Genomic DNA, 25,163 nt, shown 5'->3' with positions numbered 1-25,163 from the left:
GGCATACAGCTGGCTACACTGCATCAGGTCAAACAAACATTCAGCCCAGTGCTCTGTCCCTAAGAACAGCCAAAATCGGGTTCATATAGGATGCTTCCCTTCAATAGTCTTCCACCCTCAAACTGTTTTCAGTCTCAAGACCTTCCTGAGGTGGATGCATGCTCAGTAACCCTCAAAAGATTTCTCATACATGACCTTGACCAAAGCTCCCCTTGAAACTACATTTTGGAAAACAAAATGGCAACTGCTTCCAACAGAGGTTCCAACCTCTACTGCCAGATGTGTGAAGACTCATGTTCTGCTTGGTAAGAGATGGTTCCTAACAGCTTTATTTGCTATTCTAAGCCTGAAATGAAAAAATTAATTTGTTTTTTTTAAAAAAACCTGAAATGCGGACCAAAAATTACCTCTCGGACAGAAAAAAACCACAAAAACTTAAAAAGTGGATATGCAGTCAACGTCATTTTGATAGCAGAATTACAGAAACCACACCTGTAAGTTACTTTTGCAAATGAAATATTCACTAATATCATGTTTTCAAACAAAAGAGATGTGTAGAAAGAATAACACCACACCATTTTTGCTACATCCTCTATAACAACACTTCACTAAAACTATAGAGGAGGTGAGGTGTCTTTGTGTGATCTGAAGTGGAAACTAGATTAGTTTATGTTTTAGCCAGGAGGAAACCCTAATAACTAAATCCTGGGCAGAGAGTCAAAAAATACATTAAAATACAGATACAGAAAGCACACTGTACAGGATCCTGATGATATCCATACTTCTCAAGAGCAAGGCATACCTCAAAGCCCATAATGAGTCAAATATGGAACAATAGTGCTGAAAACATGAATGTAATAAAATATCAAGTAATTTTTAACGGGGAAAACAAAACAAAACAAAACAAAAAATATCTCCACACACCCCCCCTCTCCCTTGGTCTGATTCCTGGCGCCACTGGTTGAGCAAAGAACCACAAGCACAGCATATTTACAGCAAGCTTTCCAGATTGCATTTCAAGAGCCAAGAACCTTTTCTGTAAAGTGAGGCTTCAATCTACCACACACACTTCACATTGCAGCTACGTGCATTTAATAAAGCTTCACATTCACATTTTTATTTTTTTCATTATATTGTTTATATTACTCTGCATTAATTTCCTCTTTGTAAAATCCCCTAAACTGCTCATAAAATTGCCATACTGCCATAAAAAGAAGTAAAATGATCCAGCTTGGAGATCAAGGAAGAGAAATGGGGCAATTTTTCATTAGAGATGTAAAGAACAGAAAAGAAAAATAATGTATCACCAATTGCTGTGCAAGTCCTGTCAGCAGATAAAACTGTGGACTCCTCCATCCCCAGATTTGCCCCAGAATGGTGCAAGGTGGTGTTTGAGAGAAGACAACTATAATCATACATTTTAAAGGTGTTTGTGAGCATAGAAATACAGGTATGCATGATTCTCATTGAAGTTTAGCAGGAACAGGAAAACAATATACCACCAAATTTTGGTAAGTCTCACAGGTTTGAAAAATCAAGTCAGGTGTCCTGAGTTGTCTTTACAGCTATAAAGATGTATCCCTACATGTTGTCTTTACGGCTGTAAAGGTGTATGCCTATGCAGCCTGACATTAAGACAGAATCACTCCCATGAGAAATGAGGTGAGGTGTAAAGAAGTTGAAGAATAGCTGCCACAATCAAAAAAAACCAGAAGGAAAAATCTTAAAACTTAGATTTATTGCCAAGGAATAAATATAGAGGACACAGAGGTGACTGTATTCAAACAGCTATTCCATACAGATATTTGCCCTTTAAATCCCTATTTTATTAAATCTTCTCAAGTTTAAAACAAAACGAAAAAAAAGGGCAAGGGCAGGAAAGGAAATTTCAGAAAAGCAAATTTCAGGGAAGGGGAAAGGGAAGGGGAAGGAAGGGAAGATTTGGGAAGGGAAGGTTTGGGAAAGTTTGCAAAGGGAAGGGAAGGGAAGGTTCTGGAAGGGAAGGGAAGGTTCTGGAAGGGAAGGGAAGGTTCTGGAAGGGAAGGTTCTGGAAGGGAAGGTTCTGGAAGGGAAGGTTCTGGAAGGGAAGGGAAGGGAAGGGAAGGGAAGGGAAGGGAAGGGAAGGGAAGGGAAGGGAAGGGAATGGGAAGGGGCTAAAAAGCTTAGGCTGATGACAAGACCATTTGGCATGAGCTACTATAAATATTGCAAATTTTCCATTTCTTTCTCTTAAAAAAAAAAAAAGGGCACAAATACAGTCTTTTTATGTTCCCAGTTAAGTAATCACTTCCAGGTTCCACACAGATCCATCCACATGAATAAGACTTAAAGTCTGCTATTATGAACAGAAAGGATAAAACTGCCCTTTGGCAGAAGTATTATTTTCATGTAGTTAAGACTTTTGGACTTCTACCACTTCCCTTGTTGGCTTCCATTCTTCCACCCATCCCTACTTGCATACCAGGCCCTTGAGCTGCACTGCCAAACAACCTCCCTCTGAAGAGTCCATCAGAGAGAAAAAAAGTGGTTAAAAAGAACCGAGTTTTGCTTTCCAACATTGTGTAACAAACAAACCACAAAAGGACTTTGAGTCAGCAGAAAACAGTAGGCAAATTACTGTTTATCCCCTGGAAACATTCTGTCTTCTGCCCAGAATGGAAGCTAGGACACCCACTGGAGTTCTACCTATGCTGCTCTGGCTTAGCTGATTCTCCTTGGTTGGCAAGTCACCATATGCATTTCATGGGAACACTTAAAATCATACCCCAGAAAACTGTTAATCACAAATGTGGTAATTGAAAACTCGTCATAGAACATAAATCATACAATCTGAACCACAGCAGATATTCAAGAGCCAATAATCATCAAAATAAATTACTATCAAAGCTCTAGCTTCTGCCTCCATTCTGACTCACATTAAACTATGCTGTTGGATCTTTAAACTGTGACTGTTTTGCAGAAAACAAAGCTAACACTAAAAAAATTGACTAGACTTCACTCCAGATTTGTAGTTGGTAATTGCAAAACTAATGATGTTGCACACCCACGCTTTTGAATAATTAATGGGACATATTCTAAGGAGGTCTCAGTTTTGGCATAGCAACTTCATGAAACTGGGTTCCCTTGAGGCAGCCTTTGCTGAGTATCAAAAATAACCAGATTTTTCAAACAAAAAGATTTCTGAGGGTCATAGGAGAGACAACTGGGAGAGTAACAGGGCAACATGCTGAACACTTGAAATGTTTATAGAGAAACATCACAAGGAGAATAAACAGGAAGAACTTTCAAGTCTTTAAAAATCAACAACAATTGCCACTGAATCCCCCTCACAAAGACTGGGGATAAATCACAGAGCTGGAATTGGTGTGGAGGGGTGCAACGAACTCACTGATGAAAATGGTGCAAGGTGGGGAAAAAACCCAAGAAGTTCTTATATTGTTAATCAGGAACACATACTCTTGCTCTGAAGTTTGGGAAAAGTTGAGAGGCAAGACTTTTAAACACCTCTGAGCAAATATAAACCTTGAAAAGAGCAAGGACAATCACATCTTCCTGAAGACCTGCCATAGATCACTTGATCCGAGAGGGGAGTGCATTACTGCTTATCCCTTAAACAACTAGTAGCATCATCCAGAAAAAATTAGTTCATAATAATGGACCTTCTCTGAGAAACCCATGGGCAAGGAGGAAAACAGACAAAAAAAGAACATACAGATAGTCCAACATGAGTTTTAAGAAGAATTCTTAGGTGAGGTTGACTTAGATGTAAGTAAAGGAGAGATGAGTCAATAAACAGAACCCAAAGTAGTGGTCACAAAATGAAAAATTCTTTCTTCTGTGGAGACAAACAAACAATATATATAAAAAACCCAAATCCAAAACCAAAAACCAAACTGATACAATAAGGAATGTTGTATTCAGGAAGGCATACAATAGCATACAAAGGATATTGGTAAATGCCTGGGGATGAAAATCTTGAGCAAAAAGAAGACAGAATTTATCCCAGCATGGAAGAAACAGGAAGCACAGTACCAGGCCAAGGCAGCTGTGTGAGGGCTTCTTTATAATCACCGAATATAAAAACAATTTTTTAAAAAAGTGGGAAAGAAAACAAAGATAAGAACAAAGAGGCAAAAGCTGTTTTCCCAAACAACAGTTTTCTAGATTGGTTTTTGAAAACTGATTGTGACCTATATTTTTAACAAAGGGATATTATCAAAGTTTGTACAGAGGGTAGAATGAGCATATGCTATATAAATTGAAGTTACTTTTCAGTCATCATCTGTATCTGATCTGTCATCCTCTCTTCCACCAGAGTCTTACTTAAGGACTCATCAGATAATAGGCAGTGTCCCGAAGTTCCCACCTCATACAATGGATATGCCACTGCAAGGTAAGATCATGTGAGTGCATACAAGGTTAGATGACCAGCAGCTGCATGTCTAATGATTATGCCACTGTATGAGTAGAGAAGGCATATCTGAATGGCAGTCATGCCATGTGCAAGTCATATCTTCTCTCCACAATAGGCAACCGGAACATAACCAAAAAGATAACTTGGGTGGACTTACAGCTAACTGAAAAACTTCCTCCCTGCACAGTAATTCTGGCTGCTGCAGACAAAAAAAAGGTAGCTGTAGATGCTTAAGACTTAAAACTCAATGAAATTTTATTGAGTTATCATACTGGGATACCTGAGTGGGTTATTTCGCTCTACTAGATGTTGATGAGGACTGGAAATAATTATTCTGTTGATTAAGTACCAAGGTCCTTGACTAACTTCAGGCACCACTGAAGAGTTGTGATCAACCAACAGCTCCGAAAGCAACAGGAAACATGAGTCATAAAGAAAAATTGCATGACCAGGTTTAAAGCGTAAAAAAGACATAGGTAAGCATTTGTCCAGTGTATAAAAGGTTGTTATAATGAAGACAAGAGAGCATCTGTTTTGATTCCTGCTGTGGGAAGAAGAGGTAAAATTTACATAATCTGCAGCCTAGAGGATTTGGGTTAGAAACCAGGACAGCATATGCTATTCTGAGGGTTCCTTCACTGGAGATTGTCAAGGCTTGCTTGAAGTACACATAGCCTGCTCAGGACATGAGTTTGGACAGCATCACTTCTTGTTTGTTTTAAACTTTCATTTTTCCCTAAACCTTTAATTACTTCATTGTGGTTTTTATCCTATAACTGAAATATCTGCAAGGAGCTACACTTTATTTTAAATTTTATTTTTAAAAAAAGGTGTTTAAGTTCCCGGTATTTTAAAAGCTCCTTCCTAGAAAATCCCAACCTCTTCTTCCCAGGTACAGGCTTGATTAATAGAAGTGAAATAGCTACCTATGTTTGTACTGAAGTCAGTGGAAGACAAAAGGAGAGAAGACACAGGTAATACTTGCTGGACACAAAGCAGTCACCTCATGGGCAGAGGAAAAGGCAAAACCAAGATAGTGGACTGGGTAAGGCTGAGCTGTGGCTAATTTGAGGGGCCTGTGGTACTGACAGATCTGAGCTACCATGTCCCAGGAGACAAGCACTCACACAGATTATGCTTTCTTTCAAAGGACATAAGCAAAGCAAAGAGTAAGAGCTTCTTTGTGCAGCCTAAGGACACACGAAGCACTTTAAAACAACAACAACAGCAACAAAAATAAGGACAACCTTTCTATGTTTGAAGCCAGGAACCTTCTTCCACAGACCTTCCCAATTTAACATGCTTCAGTTTGGCTTTAATAGCTGTTAAAGAGGTGCTGTCAAGAGGTGTCTTTTCCAATAAGCAATACTCTGTTTTCTCTTCCATTCCCTCTCCCTACCTAAAAGAGCAAAACTAATATGCATTTGTCGCCTCTAGACACCCACTGAGCCTAGATTAGGCCTGAAGTCATACTGGCAGGACATGAAAGTAAATTCTGGTCACAGTCCAGAGGCTGATTTAATCTGAGAGAAGAGACTGGACGTAAATGAGCATGTTAATTCCTGAACTCAGTTCTTTCTGTTCATCTTTGCAGTGGAAAAGAGGTGAAGGTGGAAAAAGATGGGTGAATTTACTGCAAAATAGGCTTAAAAACACGAGTCAGTTTTCAGAAAAAGCATTCAGTCTTACAGTCTTGCACTCACTGGAGAAAAGTGAAAACACCACTGAGTCTCTTCTTATCAGAAAATGCAGCGGTGAAATATTAATGTCTCTTAATATTTTGCAGAATAATTTTTCCACTAACAAATACAAATGATAGACCAAAAACAACACAACTAACAGTATTACAACAGAAACTGAATAAGCATGATTTTGCTTCTATGTAAGTGGTTATAAATTTGTAACGAGTTATATAATCAATTAGCAAAACATTAATATCTAAAGATACTAAACCTGCATTTATATTAATAAGCATCACTCTGGTGTTTTGGTTCCAGCATCAAAAGTGTTTAACAACTTGAAAAAATAACTTCTACATGGCAAAAATTTGTGGTTATTACACAGGTATTATCCTCAAAGAAAAAAGTTAAACCTGAGTCTGTTTTAACTCTGCCCTATCATCCTGTTAACAGACGTTCTCTTCTGCCAGTACTAGCCTATCAAAACTACCTGTTTTGTACATCAGATTCTTTCATAATCTAGTCAATACTTCAATATTTACCATGCTAACAGCAATTTACATCACCAATGGGAAAAAAACCCAAAAAAACCAAACCCACAAACACAAGCAAACAAACAAACAAACAAAGCACCCAGAAGGTAAATCAGTTCATTTCTGTGTTTCTGCTGTGCTGCTTGGGATGCTGCTTCTAAATGACCCAAACATAAAGAAATCCATACATTCTTTGTGCTCCCAGAGCAGGCTTTTTGCGTGTCTAATTGATCATTGGGTGGTCCAGCTACAGGACAGCACATTCCACAACTTTCTGGTGGACAGACAGAACAGGAAGGACGTGACCTGACACCTACCATTCACTGTATTTTATACAATGTATTTCTCTCAGTTGGTGACATACCTTCTGTAATATTTTCCAATAGTTTTCTTTGGAAACTGTTGAGATTTTTAAAAAGGATATGGATCTCAATCTGAAAACACTTAATGGAAACGTATCTATTTCTAAGAAATACAAACCTTTCATGAACCTAAGGATAGGAAATTTTTTTCCCCAAGAAAACTCTTACTATTCTCATATGATGAGCTAGCCACATTTAATCCACTTTAAAATTAATGCCAGTAGAAGAATTTCAGTACAGATCTCATTTATCATGAAGAAAATGTTCAGTAGGAAAATTGTACAACTCACTCAGGGAGGAGAGGAGTTCATAAATGTGTGGGTATGGGTGTTACGTGGAAATAATCATTATGCTTTGTTTTGTTTCAAGTTACTGGCTTTTAGCCAAAATTTTCTCCCCATCTAATTTGTCAAAGTGGCTAATTATCTCACTGTCATGACCACTTAATAAACATTAGAATGATTGCTTTCTGCAATCCTTACCCTGTAAGGACGACACACTCTTTTTCCTCCCCCAAAATGAATCCACTGCTTATCCTTTTGTCTGCTTACGTCTGATAGCATCATGTAGTACTATTTCCAAACCACAGAGTCCATGCTTGACAATATGTAAGTGTAATTCACTTCTTAATCAAGAAATTAACTCTGCAGACTGGCTATGCACTGCGAAAAAGCAAAGCTGAGGGTTTTTTTAAGTCGTCTCTACATTTATTACCCAAACATTTTTAGCTTTCTCATCTTCTAATGCTGTGAAGATGAAGAAGGTCACTAAGCTACTATCACTGCAGTCATCAGCATGGCTGGGCTTAGTGAACAAAGATTTGGGAAGGGCTCTACCTACGTTTGTTGCAAGTGCATTAGTGACTAAAAAGGCCAACACGAGACAGGCATGTCCGACAGCAAAAGGCACAGCAGAGGGACTCCTTAGATGGTAAATTCTGCAGGACACGATTCTTTCTGCGTTGTCTTTTCTCCTCAAGGGTGATCCTGCTGCATTCTCAAAGGCATCAGCAGCATTATAGATGGTGTGTCTCCTGACCTCCTGATTGGAGGCCAGAGTAGACCAGTTATGATGATCAATATGGCCAAGGCTGAGATGTTGTTTCAGGGAGTCCTTGTATCTCCTCTTCGGGGCTCCTCTCTTGCTGCAACCAGTGGCAAGTTCACCATAGAGCAGGATCTTAGGGAGGGGGTGGTTGGTCCTTCATCCTGGAGACGTGCCCTGCCCAGCGCAGCTGTGTTCTCAGCAACATGGCCTCAATGCTTGTGACTGCTGCTTGTTCTAGAACAGATGGATTGGTCACATAATGTGACCAGTGGATGTTTAGGATTGTACGGAGGCAGCGCTGATGGAAGCGTTCGAGGAGTCGCAGGTGGTGGCGGTAGATGACCCAGGATTCAGATCCATATGAGAGAGTAGACAGCACTATGGCTCTGTAAACACTGATCTTGGTACTTTTCTTCAGGTGTTTATTTCCCCAAACTCTTTTATGAAGCTTTCCGAAGCCACTGTATGCCTTTGCTAACCTGTTGTCTATCTCTCCATCAATCTTACCACTGCAATCCACCACTGCACTAGTTACACTATAAAAGAATGATGCCAGTATAAGAACATAAACAAGAAATCCAACCTTAAACCCCCATATTCTTCAGACAAACTCTAATTCTAAAACCATGCAGCACCACGTTACTGCTGTTGTCAGGCAGCGATGCTGCTGTACGTGGTCATCAGTGCTGAAGTTGTGCCTCACCTCTACCACTCAGGCTTGTCTTGCTTTGCCTTCTGCAGCCCTCTGATGGGCAGGGGCTGAAGCCAACTATGTCTCATCAGAAACAATTCCCCCCTCTACAGCAAAGAGCCAGTGAAGCGAGCAGGACATCAAACAGTTTTTCCAGCCCCGGTGATGAACGGCTGAGACTTCGGGTTATGTTGAGTTGTGGAATCCCACAGCCCACGGGAGAGTGGACACATCCCAAAGCCACTAGCAGAACATCTTGGGCAGGAAGACAGCTTTACATTCTTTGTTCACAAGGGAATCAGCACAATTCAGGCTGGGAACCAGTGAACAAAGGGTATGGGATGAAGAAAAGAGGGAATAAGATTTATTTTTCTATTGAGCTCCTTCCGGAAACTCATTCACATCTCGGCAAAAGGTTTAAGAGGGTCGCAATTTTTTTCATGCATTTTATGACAAGTCCAAAAGATATTTCCAATTACTAATTTTGTCCTCATTTACATGTCAGATAATCCTGATCTGTAGGAGAAGGAGGCCAGTTATCTTCCTACCCAGCCCAGAACAGAATCAATCTTTTTCTTTTTTTATTTCCCTAGGCGATATCTGTGTTTACACAGATGAACCAAAAATAAGCCAGAAGAGGTTTCTTTTCCCAAAACTCACTTATTTTATTGCATCAGATTACAACAGTGACTGAGAAAACACAATCAAAAAGAAATCCTGAGCCCTTAATTCCAACACAATCAAGATAAAAATCACCAGCAAGATACTATCTTTCATTGCTGAATAACTACTACCAGTTATATCTCAATATGATCAGAGTAGCCCTCTATGGGTCAGAATTCCTTTGATGTTGATGGGAACCTGCTTTTCAATTAATTCATAAGAAGTGAGCATATATATATTGCAACTCCCTAGCTAAGATCTCATAAATAGTACATAAACTCTCTGTTAAATGCAGAACAGATGAGCTTTAAAAGAGTGTTATTGATATCACTGAATATTTCAGTCAAATTGAGAACTAATGTTGACTTATCACCTGTGTCTCTTCACTAATGAAAGCTGAGTATGGATATTAAAATTGTGCATAGGAAGGGGGTAAAAAAAGTATTCTTTAATGACAAAACTCTTACAAAAATCTAGTGACACTCCAGATCTGTAAATCTTTAAAGAGCAAGTTAGCAAGAAAAACAACAAATCAATTCACCTACTTTTAAAAAAGTTTAAACATGTTTCCTTACATCTTCTCATTTTTATATTAATTATGGTTCCACTCTGAGCAACTCTGTAAGAGGCATCACTGCGTTCCAGGGTTGTTGCCTTAATGATTTCCAAAGCAATCTACTGAGTTTATTTTCCTGCTCCGTAAATTCGGCTTGGAATCGAATCATCAGGCTGAAGTACTTTCTCCTTGTATAAAAATCAAGAATAAAGATGAGCAACATGCTGCCATAGTGACAGGAAATCTATCACCTCCATCAGCATAGCAGATATTTTAATTGCTGCCTTGCCAGGAAGCCAGGTGAAAGATGAGCCATAAGAAGGGAAGAAAAATCAGCTCAGGTGGATGATAAAATTACAACTATTGCTTGAAGAAGATAAAATCATCTCCAACATTAAAATTTTCAAGAGATGAGATGGCAGATGAACAACAGCTGTCAAATCCTTGCATGTACAACCATATCAGTCCATCTTACATCCAAACAAGACTCAGCCACATAAACTCTCAGGAACAATTTGGATATAAACTACTAATAACTTGCTACTATTGCTACAGGAAGGAAAGACCACATATATCAGGAGTCTTTATTCTGAAGCTGAAGATGTAGTTTCAAAAATATTGAGAAAATATTATATAATGTTTCTCACCTATGCTTTTTTGGATTAACTTTTCTGATCTCTGAATGAATTATGAACTGGAATTTTCTGCTGTCAGAGGTGCATCAAAGACCTATAACAGAGTACAAAGGGGAATGACCAAGTGGAAGGTATCAACAGAGGTTCTCACAATTAGCCTTGTACTACGAGTACTTCGATGTTTCAAAAATGAAAGCCCACACCACAATCCATCACAAGTAGAAACACATCTTATTATTTCTTATAGTAATTTTAAGGTAATGTTTGCAATATGTCCTTGGACTCAGTCTGTAACTTCTAATGTTAGATTAGTTAAATTAGTCCATATTGTGTTGAGAAATACTGTGTAATTGTCCTCACAGCATTAAGAGCTGATAAAGCGCTGATACAGACTACCCTGGGCCAGAATGCATCTCTATCAAACACTGGGTGTAAATACATATAAAGAGAGAAAATGTGTAACAGATGTATTTATTTGTATTTAAATTTCCATGTAGTGTAAGTACAAAGAATGCAGCCAAATCTGCATACAAAGAGACTTTAGAATACATAATTTATTGCAATCTTCCTTGATTTGATACTTGGAAGCAGTTTTTCTTTGATAAAAATTATTTCAAACTTTAAATAAGTTAGAAACTTATTTCAAACTTTTAAAACAGCAGGACACAAGATTTTTCTAGGTTCATGCAAAAAAAAAATATCATCCACCATAAAAGTTCTATTATAGTGTCAGAATACACAAGGTAATATGCTTTTTTCTTTTGCTAGAAACACTGAATAATCCAACAGTGATTGGCTTACAGTTTCTCTTCACTTTTTAAGGTTCTCTTATAAATTTTTATCCAGTGCATTACTGCCTAAAAGTAACTTCAAACAGGTGAAAGCTGACAGCAACGGTGGAATTTTCTCTGCCAGGAGTATTACTGTAAAAAACAAAAATAAAAAATTCTGCAAGCACGCTATGCTGCTTAAACTGAGACTCTAAGGCACCACAAGAAGAAACCTTTTATAAATCAAGGGCACACTGTATACAGCAATTCACATACAGTACTGAAGAGAGATATTGTTAAAATCTACTAATCCATTTTTGGCATGAACTGCAAACAGGCAAGATAGTTTACAAATACAGGTTATAAGCACTGGTGCTAAAGCTGCCATTCCTGTGATCTCAGGCAAACTTTGAAGCATGTTGCTTCCCTTCTGAAAAGCTCATACATGTTTCCTCCCCCCTCACACCCTTAGCTCTGGACAGTTGAATCATTCTCACAGCAGATAAATCTTTCTGACTGCTGATTATTCTGACGGGGGAAAAAAAAGGCACTTTGTGTGACAGGGTCTCTTTTGTTTCCTTGCAGGCACAACAATCTGTTTTCCATTGAACACAGTTTTTAGTTCTCCCTCCACAACATTTTTCTTTAATTATGATAAAAGACAGTAACTTAATCAGGCATAAATCCTGTTCAAGCAAACATAGGAAAATAAAGGGGTTAACTTTGGAGGCAAGAAGCTAGACACGTGACCTCTCAATTACAACTTCAGATAATAAACCATTAAAGGACTGACAAGTGAAAAATTGTTTTTTCCTCAGATTTCCAATACTATCACTAGAGAAATTAATTAAAGAAACCCACAATCATGTTTATTTTTTAACAAGGTTACATACAATATAGCTGTTTAGTTTTAAAAATATCTTGACTTTTACTGCAATACCATAGACATATGCACAGCTGCTCCCAGAGAAAAACATATTCCTTGTAACATGCTATTTCAGAAACTCTGAAGACCAGGACCTCAATTTGCCAAATAAGTTGGGAAAAAATTAAGAGTTTGGGACTGATACCAAGAGGGAAAGATACCGTGTTCGTAACCTGGCTAAATGACACATGCATTACAGGAGATGTACATGAAGACTAGGATCAGCATCCTGAGAGTATTCCCACTCACTGCCAAGTCCAAGAACTGGCACAGTAAACTGAAGTTTTAGCTCAGTTTAGTTGTTGGAAGCAAAACTCACTTGTACAGCTAAGCTGCAGTAGAACTGGTCTCTACTGACACAGAAACAACCATCAGTTTATTTTCAAGCTGTGAATAGACTGCTTGTGTTTTAACTCACTCCACCGAAGCAGGTTCAAGCAGGACTTCACCTCCACCCATCATCTCAAGGAGCTGACTATTATCACAGACTATCACAGAATATTCTGGGTGGAAAGGGACCCACAAGGATCTTCGAGTCCAACTCTTAAGCGAACGGAAGGAGATCAAACCCATCACCCTGGTGTTGGTACCACCATGCTCTAGCCAACTCAGCTAATCTCAGGGTGCAATAACCCAAATGACTCATGTCTTAGAAAACTGAAAACAGTGGAAGAAGAGGGAGAACACGGTTTCAGCAGAGCAAAGTGAGAGGATGCACCAGCAGACCCGCATGCAGGGTGCCTAGAAGTAGGGACAGGTGGGCATGATGTGTGAGAAAGACATGAAGAGATCCCAGTGTGACAGCCTAGGGAGTTAAGACATCTTTGGGATGCAGACAAAAAGTTTTGTTATAAACAGGGAAGAGACAGCAAGGGAAAGAAATCCGAGCTTAAATTTGGAAATCACTGGAAACATGAATAGGGTGTATTCTGTATTCTGACTTAACAGACAGTGAATCATTCTGAGCAGAAAAGGCCAGAGGCAGTCTATTGGCCCTTACAACAAGTGAAACAATGGTCATGCCCACACAACCTGCAGCCTCTCTTCTCACCCCCAAAGAGGCTGGCCATATCAAAGCTAATCCTGGGAAGCTGCCTTGCCACATGTTCCCGCTCCACATGACACTAGTGCTGCACCACAGTCAGACTCAGAGGCTAAAGCCACAGCAGAAATCACGCTCCCCAATAAACTGCAGACTGGTGTCTGAGCTTCTGCCAGATCCTCTTTCGTTTACAGTAGGAATGTGGTCCAAGCTGCTGGAGTTCAAAAGTGGTGGTCACTGGGGAAAGACAACGGGGACAAAAATTCACCACTTTAGAAAACCTACGGGAGTCACAGGGAGTTCCCTAAATATGGAGGAATGGGAAGATCAGACACGCAGGCCTTGGTGGGCAGAATAAGTGGGTTGCATCAGTTTGTGCAGCACAGACAAGTGCTTCATACCTCCTGGAAGGAGCAGTAACTGCTGCTACCAATGACAAGGTCCACCAATCATCACACTGAGCTTCCACTTTGAGTCCCTCAGGTCGTACCTGGTTTGCAGCTAATGGCTTCTTTGCACAACTAGCAGCAAGAGAGTTTTTGAGACTTCAATCTCACCATGTGAAAAAAATAGATTTAGTTAATTAGTTAAAGACACATCTTTGTCTGCTTAAGTTAAAGACATTTGTGAATAAACTGTCTTTGAAATAAAATGTCTCTGAATAAAATGTAATTTGCACATTCAAATTGCACATGTCAAAAGGAAGGTAAATCCTTTGGTTTAGTGCGAGTTTTGGGGGGCTTGGGGAGTTTTTTGGGTTTGTTTTGGTGGGTTTTTTTGCTTTTGTTGGTTAGTTTGGTTTTTTTCCTGGCCAGTCTGGAATGCATTATTTCAGGCAGTGTGGAACTGCCTCTGGCTATAGTTACAGAGCAGACTTTAAATGAAAACTGGTGTTGGTCTGCATAATATTTTGTGCAGCTGGGGAAAATATTTATCCAAGCAAGAGCCAGATCTGTGGCCACCAAACATGTTGAGGACTCACTTGCATTATGTTCAGTGGAAACTTTGAATGCACTAGCAGACACTTACTTCATTTAAGAAGGTTTCTTATCTTTGAAATTTATGAACAAAACTTAGTGAAAGAAATACCACACTGAACTAACAACCAGGATATTTACACAACATGATCATATTTGCTACATAGTTACTCTCATAGTAAGTGTTTTCAATATGGTTTTTACAATTGCAATTTAGTTTACATGCTTCACACTTGTAATTAGTTTTCCCCTATTAGGCATTTAGCGACTTTAAAAGTGTGAACATATATTTAGGGGTTTAATATCTTTAATATAAATCTAGTCTTTTAAAAATTCCTATACAAACTTACTCAAGTACACCAGTGTTTTTTCCAGAACAAGCATTCAGGATAAAACATACCAGCTTTGCAATAATTCAACATCCACATGCTGGGCTTTTGGGGTGTGTGATGCTGTACAGAATCAAGAACAGAATCAGCATGCTTCCTTATCAGGAAAGCAGACATTTTAAAATACCAACATTCTTTGTTTATGTGGAAAGCTTAATATATAAACAAACATACATTCCTATGCTGCCATGCAGTCCAAACTTCTCCCTGTTCATATTAATGTGTTCCTGACCCTAACTATTAAATTATTTGAGACACTGGGGAAGTTTCAGTTGATGTCAACTAAATCTGAATCATTTCAAGTATAGATCACCATCTATTTTCCTTTCCTGGAATAAAATATAATATGACAACCACTTCAAATACATCCAGAGCTAAATTACAGTTTATGTTGTCCCTCCCCCAATACATTAAAAGAGCTCTCTTTGTAAAAGAACTCTACTGAAGAAAGTCTCTGTTACAGAAGTGCATTTAGTTACCTTCCTAATCCTAAAATAATTAAAATCTGCTAAGGTAATAAGGTACTAAGCCTGTAAACAGTTCACTGAAGAAATGTTCTCTGCATTCTGAACAGTATCTACAAAGTTTCCAACAACGTGCATGCACAGTTTTTTTTCCTAACCGAGTAAAAGTATTTCTTCTCAACAAGAGGAAAAGTTGGAATTGTTGATGGGAACCACAGTTTATGCACCAGAGCACAGCTGCCTCAAGCCACGTCAAAAAGCATCCTCGGCACATCATCAGCGCTGCCACGCTCTTCAGCCACACGCTCCTTGGAGTAATTGCTGTTTGAAAGAGCTCAGGCTATAAATCACCTCCGACAAATTGACTTTCATTTTGTCTCCTAAAGTAATGAGACCAGAGATGCCACTTAAAATCACATTACAGACATTATATCTTGTCCCCCAGTGACCGCATTGCTTGGACTATGCCAAATGCAGTGTACAAGCCATCTTTTCCTACTTTTTGACCAGCAATTGATTTTACATCCATGGTAATCCAAGCTGAAGTAGAGGAAAACTGCAGTGGATACAACTGTTAGCCCACAAAAGGTAGCCTAATAACATTTCTGCTGTGATAACTATCACAAAAACCCATTAAAAACACGTTAAGTTTTCAGGGGACAAATGCAAAAGGAAACTTGATGCAGCAGCAGGTCAATTCTGAGGTCATCTTAATGGGAATAAATTTTCCAGAATATGCAATGTTAGGAATGAAAAACTTTTAACTTTATTGCCTAAATCTTTTTACTACCTTATACACTCTTAACTGAAACACCTCTTTAGTCCCAGAAATTAACACTGCATAATGAGAATACAAAATTCTAAACAAGAACGTTTTTTGCTAATTTTAGTTCTGATTTACAAAAAACTCTAAGCACTATTAAATTTCAAAAAATCCTTTCAGACCAACCCATCTCAAACTCTTTTATCCATTTATACTCAGCCACAGTGGTTTATAGAAACCTAAAACAAGCCAACTGAGCACTCTAAATCTTGGGTTTTTTTTTTAAAGCAACAACACTTCACCAGTTAACATTTTTCGAGAAGAGAGAGGTGCAGGGCTAGACATCACAGGGAAAAATAAAACAGTTTTATGCACCTCTGTTCAGAGAATTTGCATTATGGGATCACTGATGAAGATTTTCCTGCTGAGCAGAATTCCTTGGGACGTTTTCTTCATTTATTACGTGACAGAAAACACTGTACTTAGGATATGCTTGGTCCAAAATGCAAAGCACCAACTCCCGCTCTTCAATCCTTATTTAATTTCAGTCTTTCAGTAGAAAAAAAATTGGTATATTGGCTACTTACACAACAGTGATATTACAGAGTCCAGAAGTGCAGCTAGAAGAAGTGAGGAGATATCAGTGAATAATCTTTCATAACTCACTAGGCTAACAAAGCATTAGCAGACTAGCACATCAAAGACATGAAAAACTGACTCCACCCTCTCTTACCACCACCCATGGAGTAGAAGCTATTGCATACATGTGATATGATTATGCCATTTATGGGAATGCTGTAGAAAACTTTCAGCAGAAACTCTGTGGAAATAACAAGAACTGCCAAGTGAGAGTGACCAGGATCTTCACAACTTCACCACCTTACCTTAACTCTCAGTTTTGCTTAAAGGCTAAACACCAGATAGGCAGCTAAGTCAGTGGCACAACAGTCAACAAGTTGATCAAGCCGCTGTCTGAGACTTATTCATGAACAGATTTATCAACAATCAACAACGGGGTGTTTGTACTTGAAACATTACCACAGCAGAGCCAGATGCACAAAAAGGAGTGTTTGCCACAGACAGGTGAAACTGTCTGCGGATTTAAAGCAAAAAGAAGCAATGGCTGAAACTGGAAAGTCTGAACCAGCAGTTGCTGAGGATTCATTCTCGAGAATAGTCAGGAAGGAAATGTTTTTAATTATCCCAACCTACTTCTTACATATGACTGTAACTGTTTCTGAAAGAACTGTCCAGTATTAACAGTCTGGTTTGCTATTTCTTCATACAAATTTCTGCCTACTGCCTTTTCAATTCCTTGGTTAACTGGAGAAGAAATATTACAATTACATTTAAATCTGGTATTATTACCCTTATTTGTTGAGAAATTTTTGGATTAGAAGGAAGGAAGGAAAGCTGCTCCCCCAACCCCTTTTTTTTTTTTTCTTAATGCTTTAATAATTCATTTGGAGAAGAAAGAAGCCTTGATTTTTGGCAGTGAGGGACACACTTAAAAATCTGTGGTTGGGTAAAAAAAGTCACTACTAGTGCAACAATGGAAAATATAAACCCATCATTCAAAAAAGTAACCAAAAAAAAAGGAGAAAAAACCAGGCCTCACTTTCTTAAAACAGTGAATCACATGTATCTTCTGTCCTGGAAATTCTTTCTATCAATTAAAAAATGACGACTAACCAATATCCTATTCAGGCCCAGAAAATGTGGTTGGGGTTTTTTTGTGGCTTTGTGTGGATTTTTGTTATTTTTTTTCTCCCATTTGTTTTTGTTTGTTTGTTTGTTTTTTGGGGTTTTTTTAATTGAAAATGTTGTGCTTCCGTTTAAAAAAAAGTGTGTTGCCCATTCCTTCTCCCTCCATCTTCTGCTTGCAAAATCACACCCTTATCATTGCAAAGATAATACTGCAAAAAACAAATATAGTACTTTCTTCCCAAATTCACAACTGTGATAACAGTTATCAACTATTGTCTTAGTAAGTTTACAACTACTGCCTGCAAACCCACAGACTACCACGAACCAAGTCAGCTTCCCGTAGCTTACAAAAGTTACAAAGAAGTGTGAAATTGGGAGCTCAAGTTATTATCCTAGGAGAAACACACAAAAGTAAGTTTTTGTCTGTGTGACATCATCACACGTGCCAGCTACATGTGTTGAGCTGTACAACTTACTGCTCACCCAGCTGGATGCTCTGTTTCTGTCACAGCAGAAAGTAATGTTTACAAGCTTTGCTGGGAAACCAACATCATGGAACAGAAAGGGATGTAGCTGTGGGAAGACAGAAGGTGGAAGTCAACCTTCCCTCACAACCAGCCTCCAAAAAGTGCTTTGTGTACCTTCAGACATGTGTGGTTAATTCGTGATCAAACTCAACCCATTCAGCGTTTTACAGCTGCAAGTCAAGGTTTCTCTCAACCTGAAAAGAAAACAGGTTTGAAGGGGGGAGGAATAAAAACACAAAAAGCCAATGCCCACAAACCACACACCACAAACAAACTAGCAAAAGTTTGTTTGATTCTCACTAGGTGCAAGAATGATCAACTCTGTTATCAAATCAGATAAGCAAGCTTTTGGTATTTATGGTTCTTAGTCTGCAGGTGTTCAGAAAGAAATGTTCATATAAAACATAGAAGAAGGGCTGGAGGGGTGGGGAATGAAAGAAACAGACAACCCGCTGTAAGAACTCAAAGCCAACTTGCCTGACCTAGTGTTGTGTTTGAAAGTCATTAATTCATACTGGGGTATAAATGTATTAATTCTTTAATAAGAAAAGCATCACAAACACATCTTCACACATGAATATACTCCCAGTTTTATCCTCTGTTATGAAAGCAGACCCCCTGTACCATAAATTACAAAACTACATCAGGTGAACAAAATAAAAAAACTGAAAAGAAAGGTTCTGTACAAACCATTCATCTAAACCTGTGTTCATGGCGCTGTTTAAAAGTGACAGAATCACAACAGCCTCACTGATCCTTCAAATGACTTCATGAAACTGTTCTAAAACATTGTTCCACTGGTTTCTTCTATGCTCCTTCTGCTTGACTTCCCAATTTCAGCTGTCAGACTGGCAGGCAGTCAGTATGAGCATAGGTATATTCAGAGTTAAGGCTAGGGCTAGAATCCTCATTAACATTCAGAGTTTCTCTGTGTGTAGATGTGTCACTAAGTGAGTTTAACTTTTCTTATTTTTGAATGGTATGGTATTTTTCTATAATACTCACTTCTCATGTGATGGGGCTTTTTTTTACCACTACTCTGCACATTTTCCCTGAAAGAGTTTCAATATCTGCCATTTGCCACGTGATGTTTTGGTCTTGTAATTTTTTTAAATCTTTTTTTAGTCTTCCAATCAACATTTTAATGGTTAGTTCAATATGATTATAAGCATTTCATTACATACTGATTTACTAGATACATGATCCATGATAAAATATTTGCATTGTGTTGTCATGTCTTCCCGAATATGAACACTGTGGAGGTAAAAATGTGCTTATGATTTTCCATGTGTACATGGAAAAATGTGGTGGGTAGACATGGTTAGATGGAAGCAGCTTGATAGTTTGAAAACAACAATCTTCAAAATGAAGGAAAATAAAAATATTTCAAAACTGCAAATACTCCTTGTCTGCAAAATCTTACTGAAGCTTCTATGGTGAGAGAATCTCTACTTAAAAAAAAAAAAAAAAAAAAAAAAAAGAAAAGTTACAACATCATGAAAACAAACAATTTTTGTCAAGTGCTTAAAACAAACTCTTGCACCACCAAAAAAAAAAAAAAAAACTCTGCAAATGAAGACTGTATGAAAAAAACAACACATATTGTTTTCAAAAAATGAGTTCAAAATCAAGCTGGTAGCTTTATTTTAGAAAATATCTTAATATGTCATGATTTATCTAAGTCTTCAGGACCTCAGTTTCAATAAAACAAAAGATTTCAACACATCATAAAAATATCGTACACATGGAGGATCATAAATATGTTTTTCTTTCTACCTCTAACAGCATTTAAAACAAAAGTGCACCACAGACATTTGTATACTATTAAGTTTCCAGATCAGACTTCAACTCCTATACCCCAAGAATACTCAGTTGTTCACTTTTCAGTTGACACTAACGATGGCTTGCAGGCTGAAGGAGATTTATAAATCCTTTTTCTCAGATCCAGTTAACTTCCTGAAATAGCTTGCAAGCTGTAATAGAGTCTTCCAGGAATGCACCTTCTAACTCCATTTCCTGTTGTATTTAAAATTCTGCCAAAGGAATATTTCAAAGCAGAATGCAGGATGTTAAGTGGATGATGGAAATTTCGCTGGAGGTTTCCAAGATCACAGGAGCAGCCATACTAATTTAAAAATGAGATGTGAAATTCCTTGTTAAAGAAATATGGACTCCAACATTCAAGTGGGTCTGAGAAATAATGCTAACAGTGCTGCAGCCCCTGCAAACTTGCTTCTAATTTTATGTTGTTATTGAAATAAAGCACAAGTGTTCCTGGAATTGATCTCTTCACTCTTCCCCCTCTAATATTTGGAGTAAAACAGGTTTTGAGGAAACCTCCTTTCAGTACTGCTCACTGCAAGCTTTGGACAGAGCTGTGTTTGGCTGGCCCTGTTAATTCGCAAGTTGTAGTGCATCAGCCTGCCTTGTTTGTTGATCCATTAAACAAGCAGCTCTGTATTTCAGTGGCATCACCTGATGAATTATCTGAAAAAGATATCTGAGCAGCCTTTAAGATACTCCCAGGGAGAATGTGCCAGCCATTCCCCAAGAGCAGTTGCTGTTCTTGGAAACGCTACAATCGCTCCTCGTGGAAAAAGAACAAGAGCTTTTGGCCACACATCACCAGTGAGCAGTAACTGTGCCTGGTGCACAGCTGTCAGCAACAGCTTCTGAGACTGCCAGCATTTCCTCTCAGCGTGGAAACCTAGGTGCAGAGCTCAAAATTATCGACACTGCAACCCCACGAAATACCAAGGACTGCCTACCTCATAAAAGGAATATACATGTGGATTTATACAGCTAGGGGATTTTATTCCCCTAGTCCTTGTCTAAGTCCTTGTATGACAAATATAATTTCCTTCTGAAACCTGCAAAATTACAAGGAGAAGAAACATCAAGGGGCTGTATTTGCAAAATGTTTTTCTAAGTGATCACAAGCAGAAAGTTGCATTTAGATCTTGGATTCACTCAGACACTTCTGGAAGGAAAAAAAAAAAAAACCAGAATGCAGGAAATGAGTGAATGCAGTAAGTTGTTCTGCTACAGAGGCACAGGCATGGAGCACCCAGTCTTCAAAGTACACAGACATAGAAAGAAAAATTACATGGGCTGACATGAACATCTGACTAACTTCTGAAAGCACTAAACTTGACAGAACTGAATACACTGGCTGTCTTAGCTACTAAGACAATATTCCAAATGCAGTTAAGAGATACCAATTTATTTTTTGTTTTGCTGTTTTTCATAGTATTCTTATTTACTCAGAAATATATGCTCTTCCTAGGATGTTTGGCTATTCTTCCTTGATTATTACAAAAAAATTTAACATCTACTTTCAGATGGTTCCCAGATTTCCCGCATCCATCCCCATCATCTCCACCACCATGCTATTTTCGTGGAAGAGGCAAATAAATACTATTACATATTATTTTAAGGTAGTTTGAATTTAAATCATATTAGCTTGAAAGCATGTCTTTTTGAAAAAAAACCTGATATTTTAATCCCTCTGCGATTCTGTTTTTCTATAAGACTTAGAATTGATTAAAACAAAACAATGCTCTGCCCAAATGCATTCTTTTCATGAGTTTCCCATCCTTCCATTATCATCCTAAAATATCATATTCCTACAATAAGGAATTCTTTAATCAGTCCTGACATGCATCTACTTTTAACTTGGCCCAGCCCCAGCAAACACAGTCGTTCTCTACTACACATAATTTCTCTCCATAACCTCTTTCCTTTGGGTAACATACTTCTTTTCAAAACATACCTTTAGCTACAAAGTAAGACTCCAGGCTTCTGTAAGGGTTAAATTAGAGGTTGAATAACTAATGCATAAGCAGAATTCTGGTTTAGTTCAGAAATACTGCTCTCACTCAATCTGAATTTTGGCCAAATCATCTGAAAAATGAAGCTTTATTCTGCCTAATCAGTTGCTATAGCTTGCTGTTGAAATCCTCACCATTTTTAAAATGCCTAAGCCTATGTCCCAGGATCAATTATTTTTCAGGATCATCAACTCTTACGTGGCATGTAACAAAAATTATTACAAAAAAAAATAGATAAAACCTTAGTCTAAATATTATTTTTGCTATAAGTATCACCATTTGAAAACTCAACTCAGTGCCACCAGTGCAATGGTAGAAGGTAGAGAGATAATTTTCCAGTACCACAAAAACTGGCAAACCAAAAGATACACATATATTTTGCTAGTAATGCTAAAAAATAATAGAATCACTGAATCACTAAGGTAGGAAAAGACTTTTAAGATTGCTGAGTCCAGCTGTTAAGCCAGCACTGCCAAGACCACCACTAAACTATGTCCCTAAGTGCTACATCTACATGTCTTTTAAATACCTCCAGGGGTGGTGACTCACTATGCAGAGGCACATCCACTTCAGAGAGCAACAAAAACAAAACAAAACAAAACAAAAAAAAAAAAAAAAAAAAAAAAGAAGAAAAAGAATCCATTTCAGAGAGTAAGAGTACTTAGAATTATGTATAAGTTTCCTAGACCAATGGGTTTGATCCAAAATCCATTAAAATGAGTCACTCTTCCTCTAACTTTAGATGAAGTGCCAGTAGCTTTAGCAAAATATTAAATTATGTGAAATTTTTGCGTTCTGCTTTTCATCCTCCATGCTGAAACCCTGAAGATGAAACTTTAACTTCGCGTTACAGCTGTCTTTTCTGGAGGAGAACACTGACTATACAACTGTTTCGTATATAGAGTTCTCCTAAGGAACAGAAATGTCCTCTTCAGTCATCTCCTCCTCTCTTTCTGGAAAGCTGTTCCACTGCAAAAGAGACAGCAGCCACCAGTTCTAATTTAACCATGTTGTGCTGTTTCATACTCAGTGTAGACACAGGTAAACATACATCACAACAGCCAGAAGCCTCAGAGAAAGACTAAGACAGAGATTTTGAAAATAACCTGATCGAAGTCAGAACAGCCCAAGACTTGGAGGCTGGGGGGGAAGGGGTGGGGAGGGAAACAAGTCAACAAGCAAATGCCAAAACACAGCAAACCGAGCACAATGGAATTAAGTTTATTAGTTCTCTATGAACTTGTATGGGAACATACTCTGTTGTGATCCTGGGCATTATTCCACAAAAGAGCTGGAGTTTGGAGCACATAAACAACTCATACCTTCAGCAGGCCACAGGCTGGCAGCTCAAGAAGAGAGGAACTGGTTGCATGGTTGCTTGGGAATGAGGCATTTTACAGAGCACTGCAAAGTACAACGGGCGCTCCCAAACATGAATACACACTGTGATATTAATCCTATTTTTGTCTACACCGGAATACTTTTATGGTTATGCTGGACATCAAATTTACACAAGAGTTCTGATTTTTACAAACAACACATCCATAATTCCATTGCTGCATAACAGTAATTTTAAAATATGGATTTATTCACAAGGTCTTAATCCACCTGTTTACAAAAAAGGTGGCTTTAAAGAATCTACTCATGCTAACACTTATACGACATCTTCCCCCTGTGATGCAGAGACGGGATAAGAAATTTAATAATTCCCCTAAGAATCTGTACAAATCAATAAATTAAATATCTCTTATACAACTGCATTTTGAGCTGTGTTCTTCCAACAAAAAAATATGTGAAACACAAGAGAAAACGAAATCCTTTTTCCAAGGCTCTAGAGCCTCAAGTCCTTAAAGCATGTGGTTAATATGCCTGGGGCTGTATGTTGCTACTGCAGCAAAAGATAAAGTGCATTAGCCAAAGGAACAAACATGTACATTTTATGAATAATGCAACAGACAGATAAAACTGTCCCCACACACTGTTGAAAGGTGAGGCAGAAACCTGCTGCAGGCAACGGGGGGACTGAAATAAGCATCTCCTGTTCTTGAGTTGCACGTATCCCTCCTACAGGTCTTCTACCATCCTGGAGACAGGATGGCAAGCCAGTGAAGTTGATACTTCATTTGCACTCATTGGACACTCTCTGAACAAGCAAAGCAACTTTGAGTCAGCACATCAGCCAGCATGGTCAGACCAGGACACGTTCGCTGCCTACGCAGTCCTTCTATCCCAGGTCTGCTCAGGAACAGAAGCCGTGGCTCACCATTCCTTACACCTGCAGCGTTACTTGCAACGTTTTCCAAGACAAAGTAACTGCGATGTTTGGCAAGTTGAAACTTTATTCTGGTGCCCAATGGAAATATCTTTTGATTACAGTCTTTCCACCGCTAACTGGCACATTATGGGTTATCCCTAAGAAAGCAAAAGGAATTATAAGTGCTCTTTGACTTGAGAAGTCAATAAAAACAATCCGACTGCCAATACTGTTAAGCAACTGTAAATACTTAGGAACCTAAGAAAAAGGGGTCAATTTTTTTTTTTTTCATTTAATTACAAAAACAGATCAAGGCACATTTCAATTCTTTAGTTTAGGAAAACGTTTAATACTTTGTTTGCTTTGTTGTCAAAGATAACATTCTTCCACTCAGGTTAAAGATAAACCTTATGGCTCTTGTTCAGATAAATTATCAAAATTCCAAGCCTGATGTTTGACCTTAATCAGCAGGACCAGCCAAGCAATTTAGATGTATAATTTTCTTGAGCTAATTTATGCTCACTTTCACTACAGGGTTTACATGAAACCCTAAATAAAAGCAAGAATAAAAGCTCCATTATATTTGCTCTGAACTACACAAAACTTGCTAAAAATTCAGATTAAAGCACCTTCAAAGCAGAAAAAAAAATTTTTAATATATCAAAATGTAAAATATAAAAGAAATGAAAGTTTACATACAGTAGACAGTGATCATGGGTACAAAAATGAGAAAAGTTACCCACATTAAGTTAAAAAATATTTTGTTGCTCTGTTAAACACCTTCTGTAATACAGTCAGGAGTGCAATAAGCAGCTTATGAACTTTCCTGTAACGTATTTAAATCCCAGGAGTAGAGTCTAGGCCTCTGGCAGTCAGCTTGAATCATCATCAACTCCAAACATCAGTCTTGAAGATAAAACTTTGCTTCCATATTT

General features: G+C 38.2%; 1 protein-coding gene across 2 annotated transcripts in view; it reads right to left on the bottom strand.

Moving 5' to 3' along the window:
• Positions 1 to 25,163, bottom strand: part of ROR2 (receptor tyrosine kinase like orphan receptor 2) — a 145,253-nt gene that overhangs the window by 94,775 nt on the left and 25,315 nt on the right. The window contains exon 1 of one of the 2 annotated variants that reach the window (XM_032676485.1): positions 23,231 to 23,290. The exons of the other annotated variant lie outside the window; for it this stretch is intronic. The gene's annotated coding sequence lies outside the window, so the exon portion shown is untranslated. Of the gene's footprint in view, positions 1 to 23,230; positions 23,291 to 25,163 lie in introns of those variants that run through there. 2 annotated transcript variants of the gene reach the window in all.

Source organism: Chiroxiphia lanceolata, chromosome Z (genome assembly GCF_009829145.1).
Source record: "Chiroxiphia lanceolata isolate bChiLan1 chromosome Z, bChiLan1.pri, whole genome shotgun sequence".
Taxonomy (NCBI): Eukaryota; Metazoa; Chordata; class Aves; order Passeriformes; family Pipridae; genus Chiroxiphia; species Chiroxiphia lanceolata.
The sequence above is the reverse complement of the archived record's forward strand: the minus strand, read 5'-3'. Positions and strand labels throughout refer to the sequence as shown.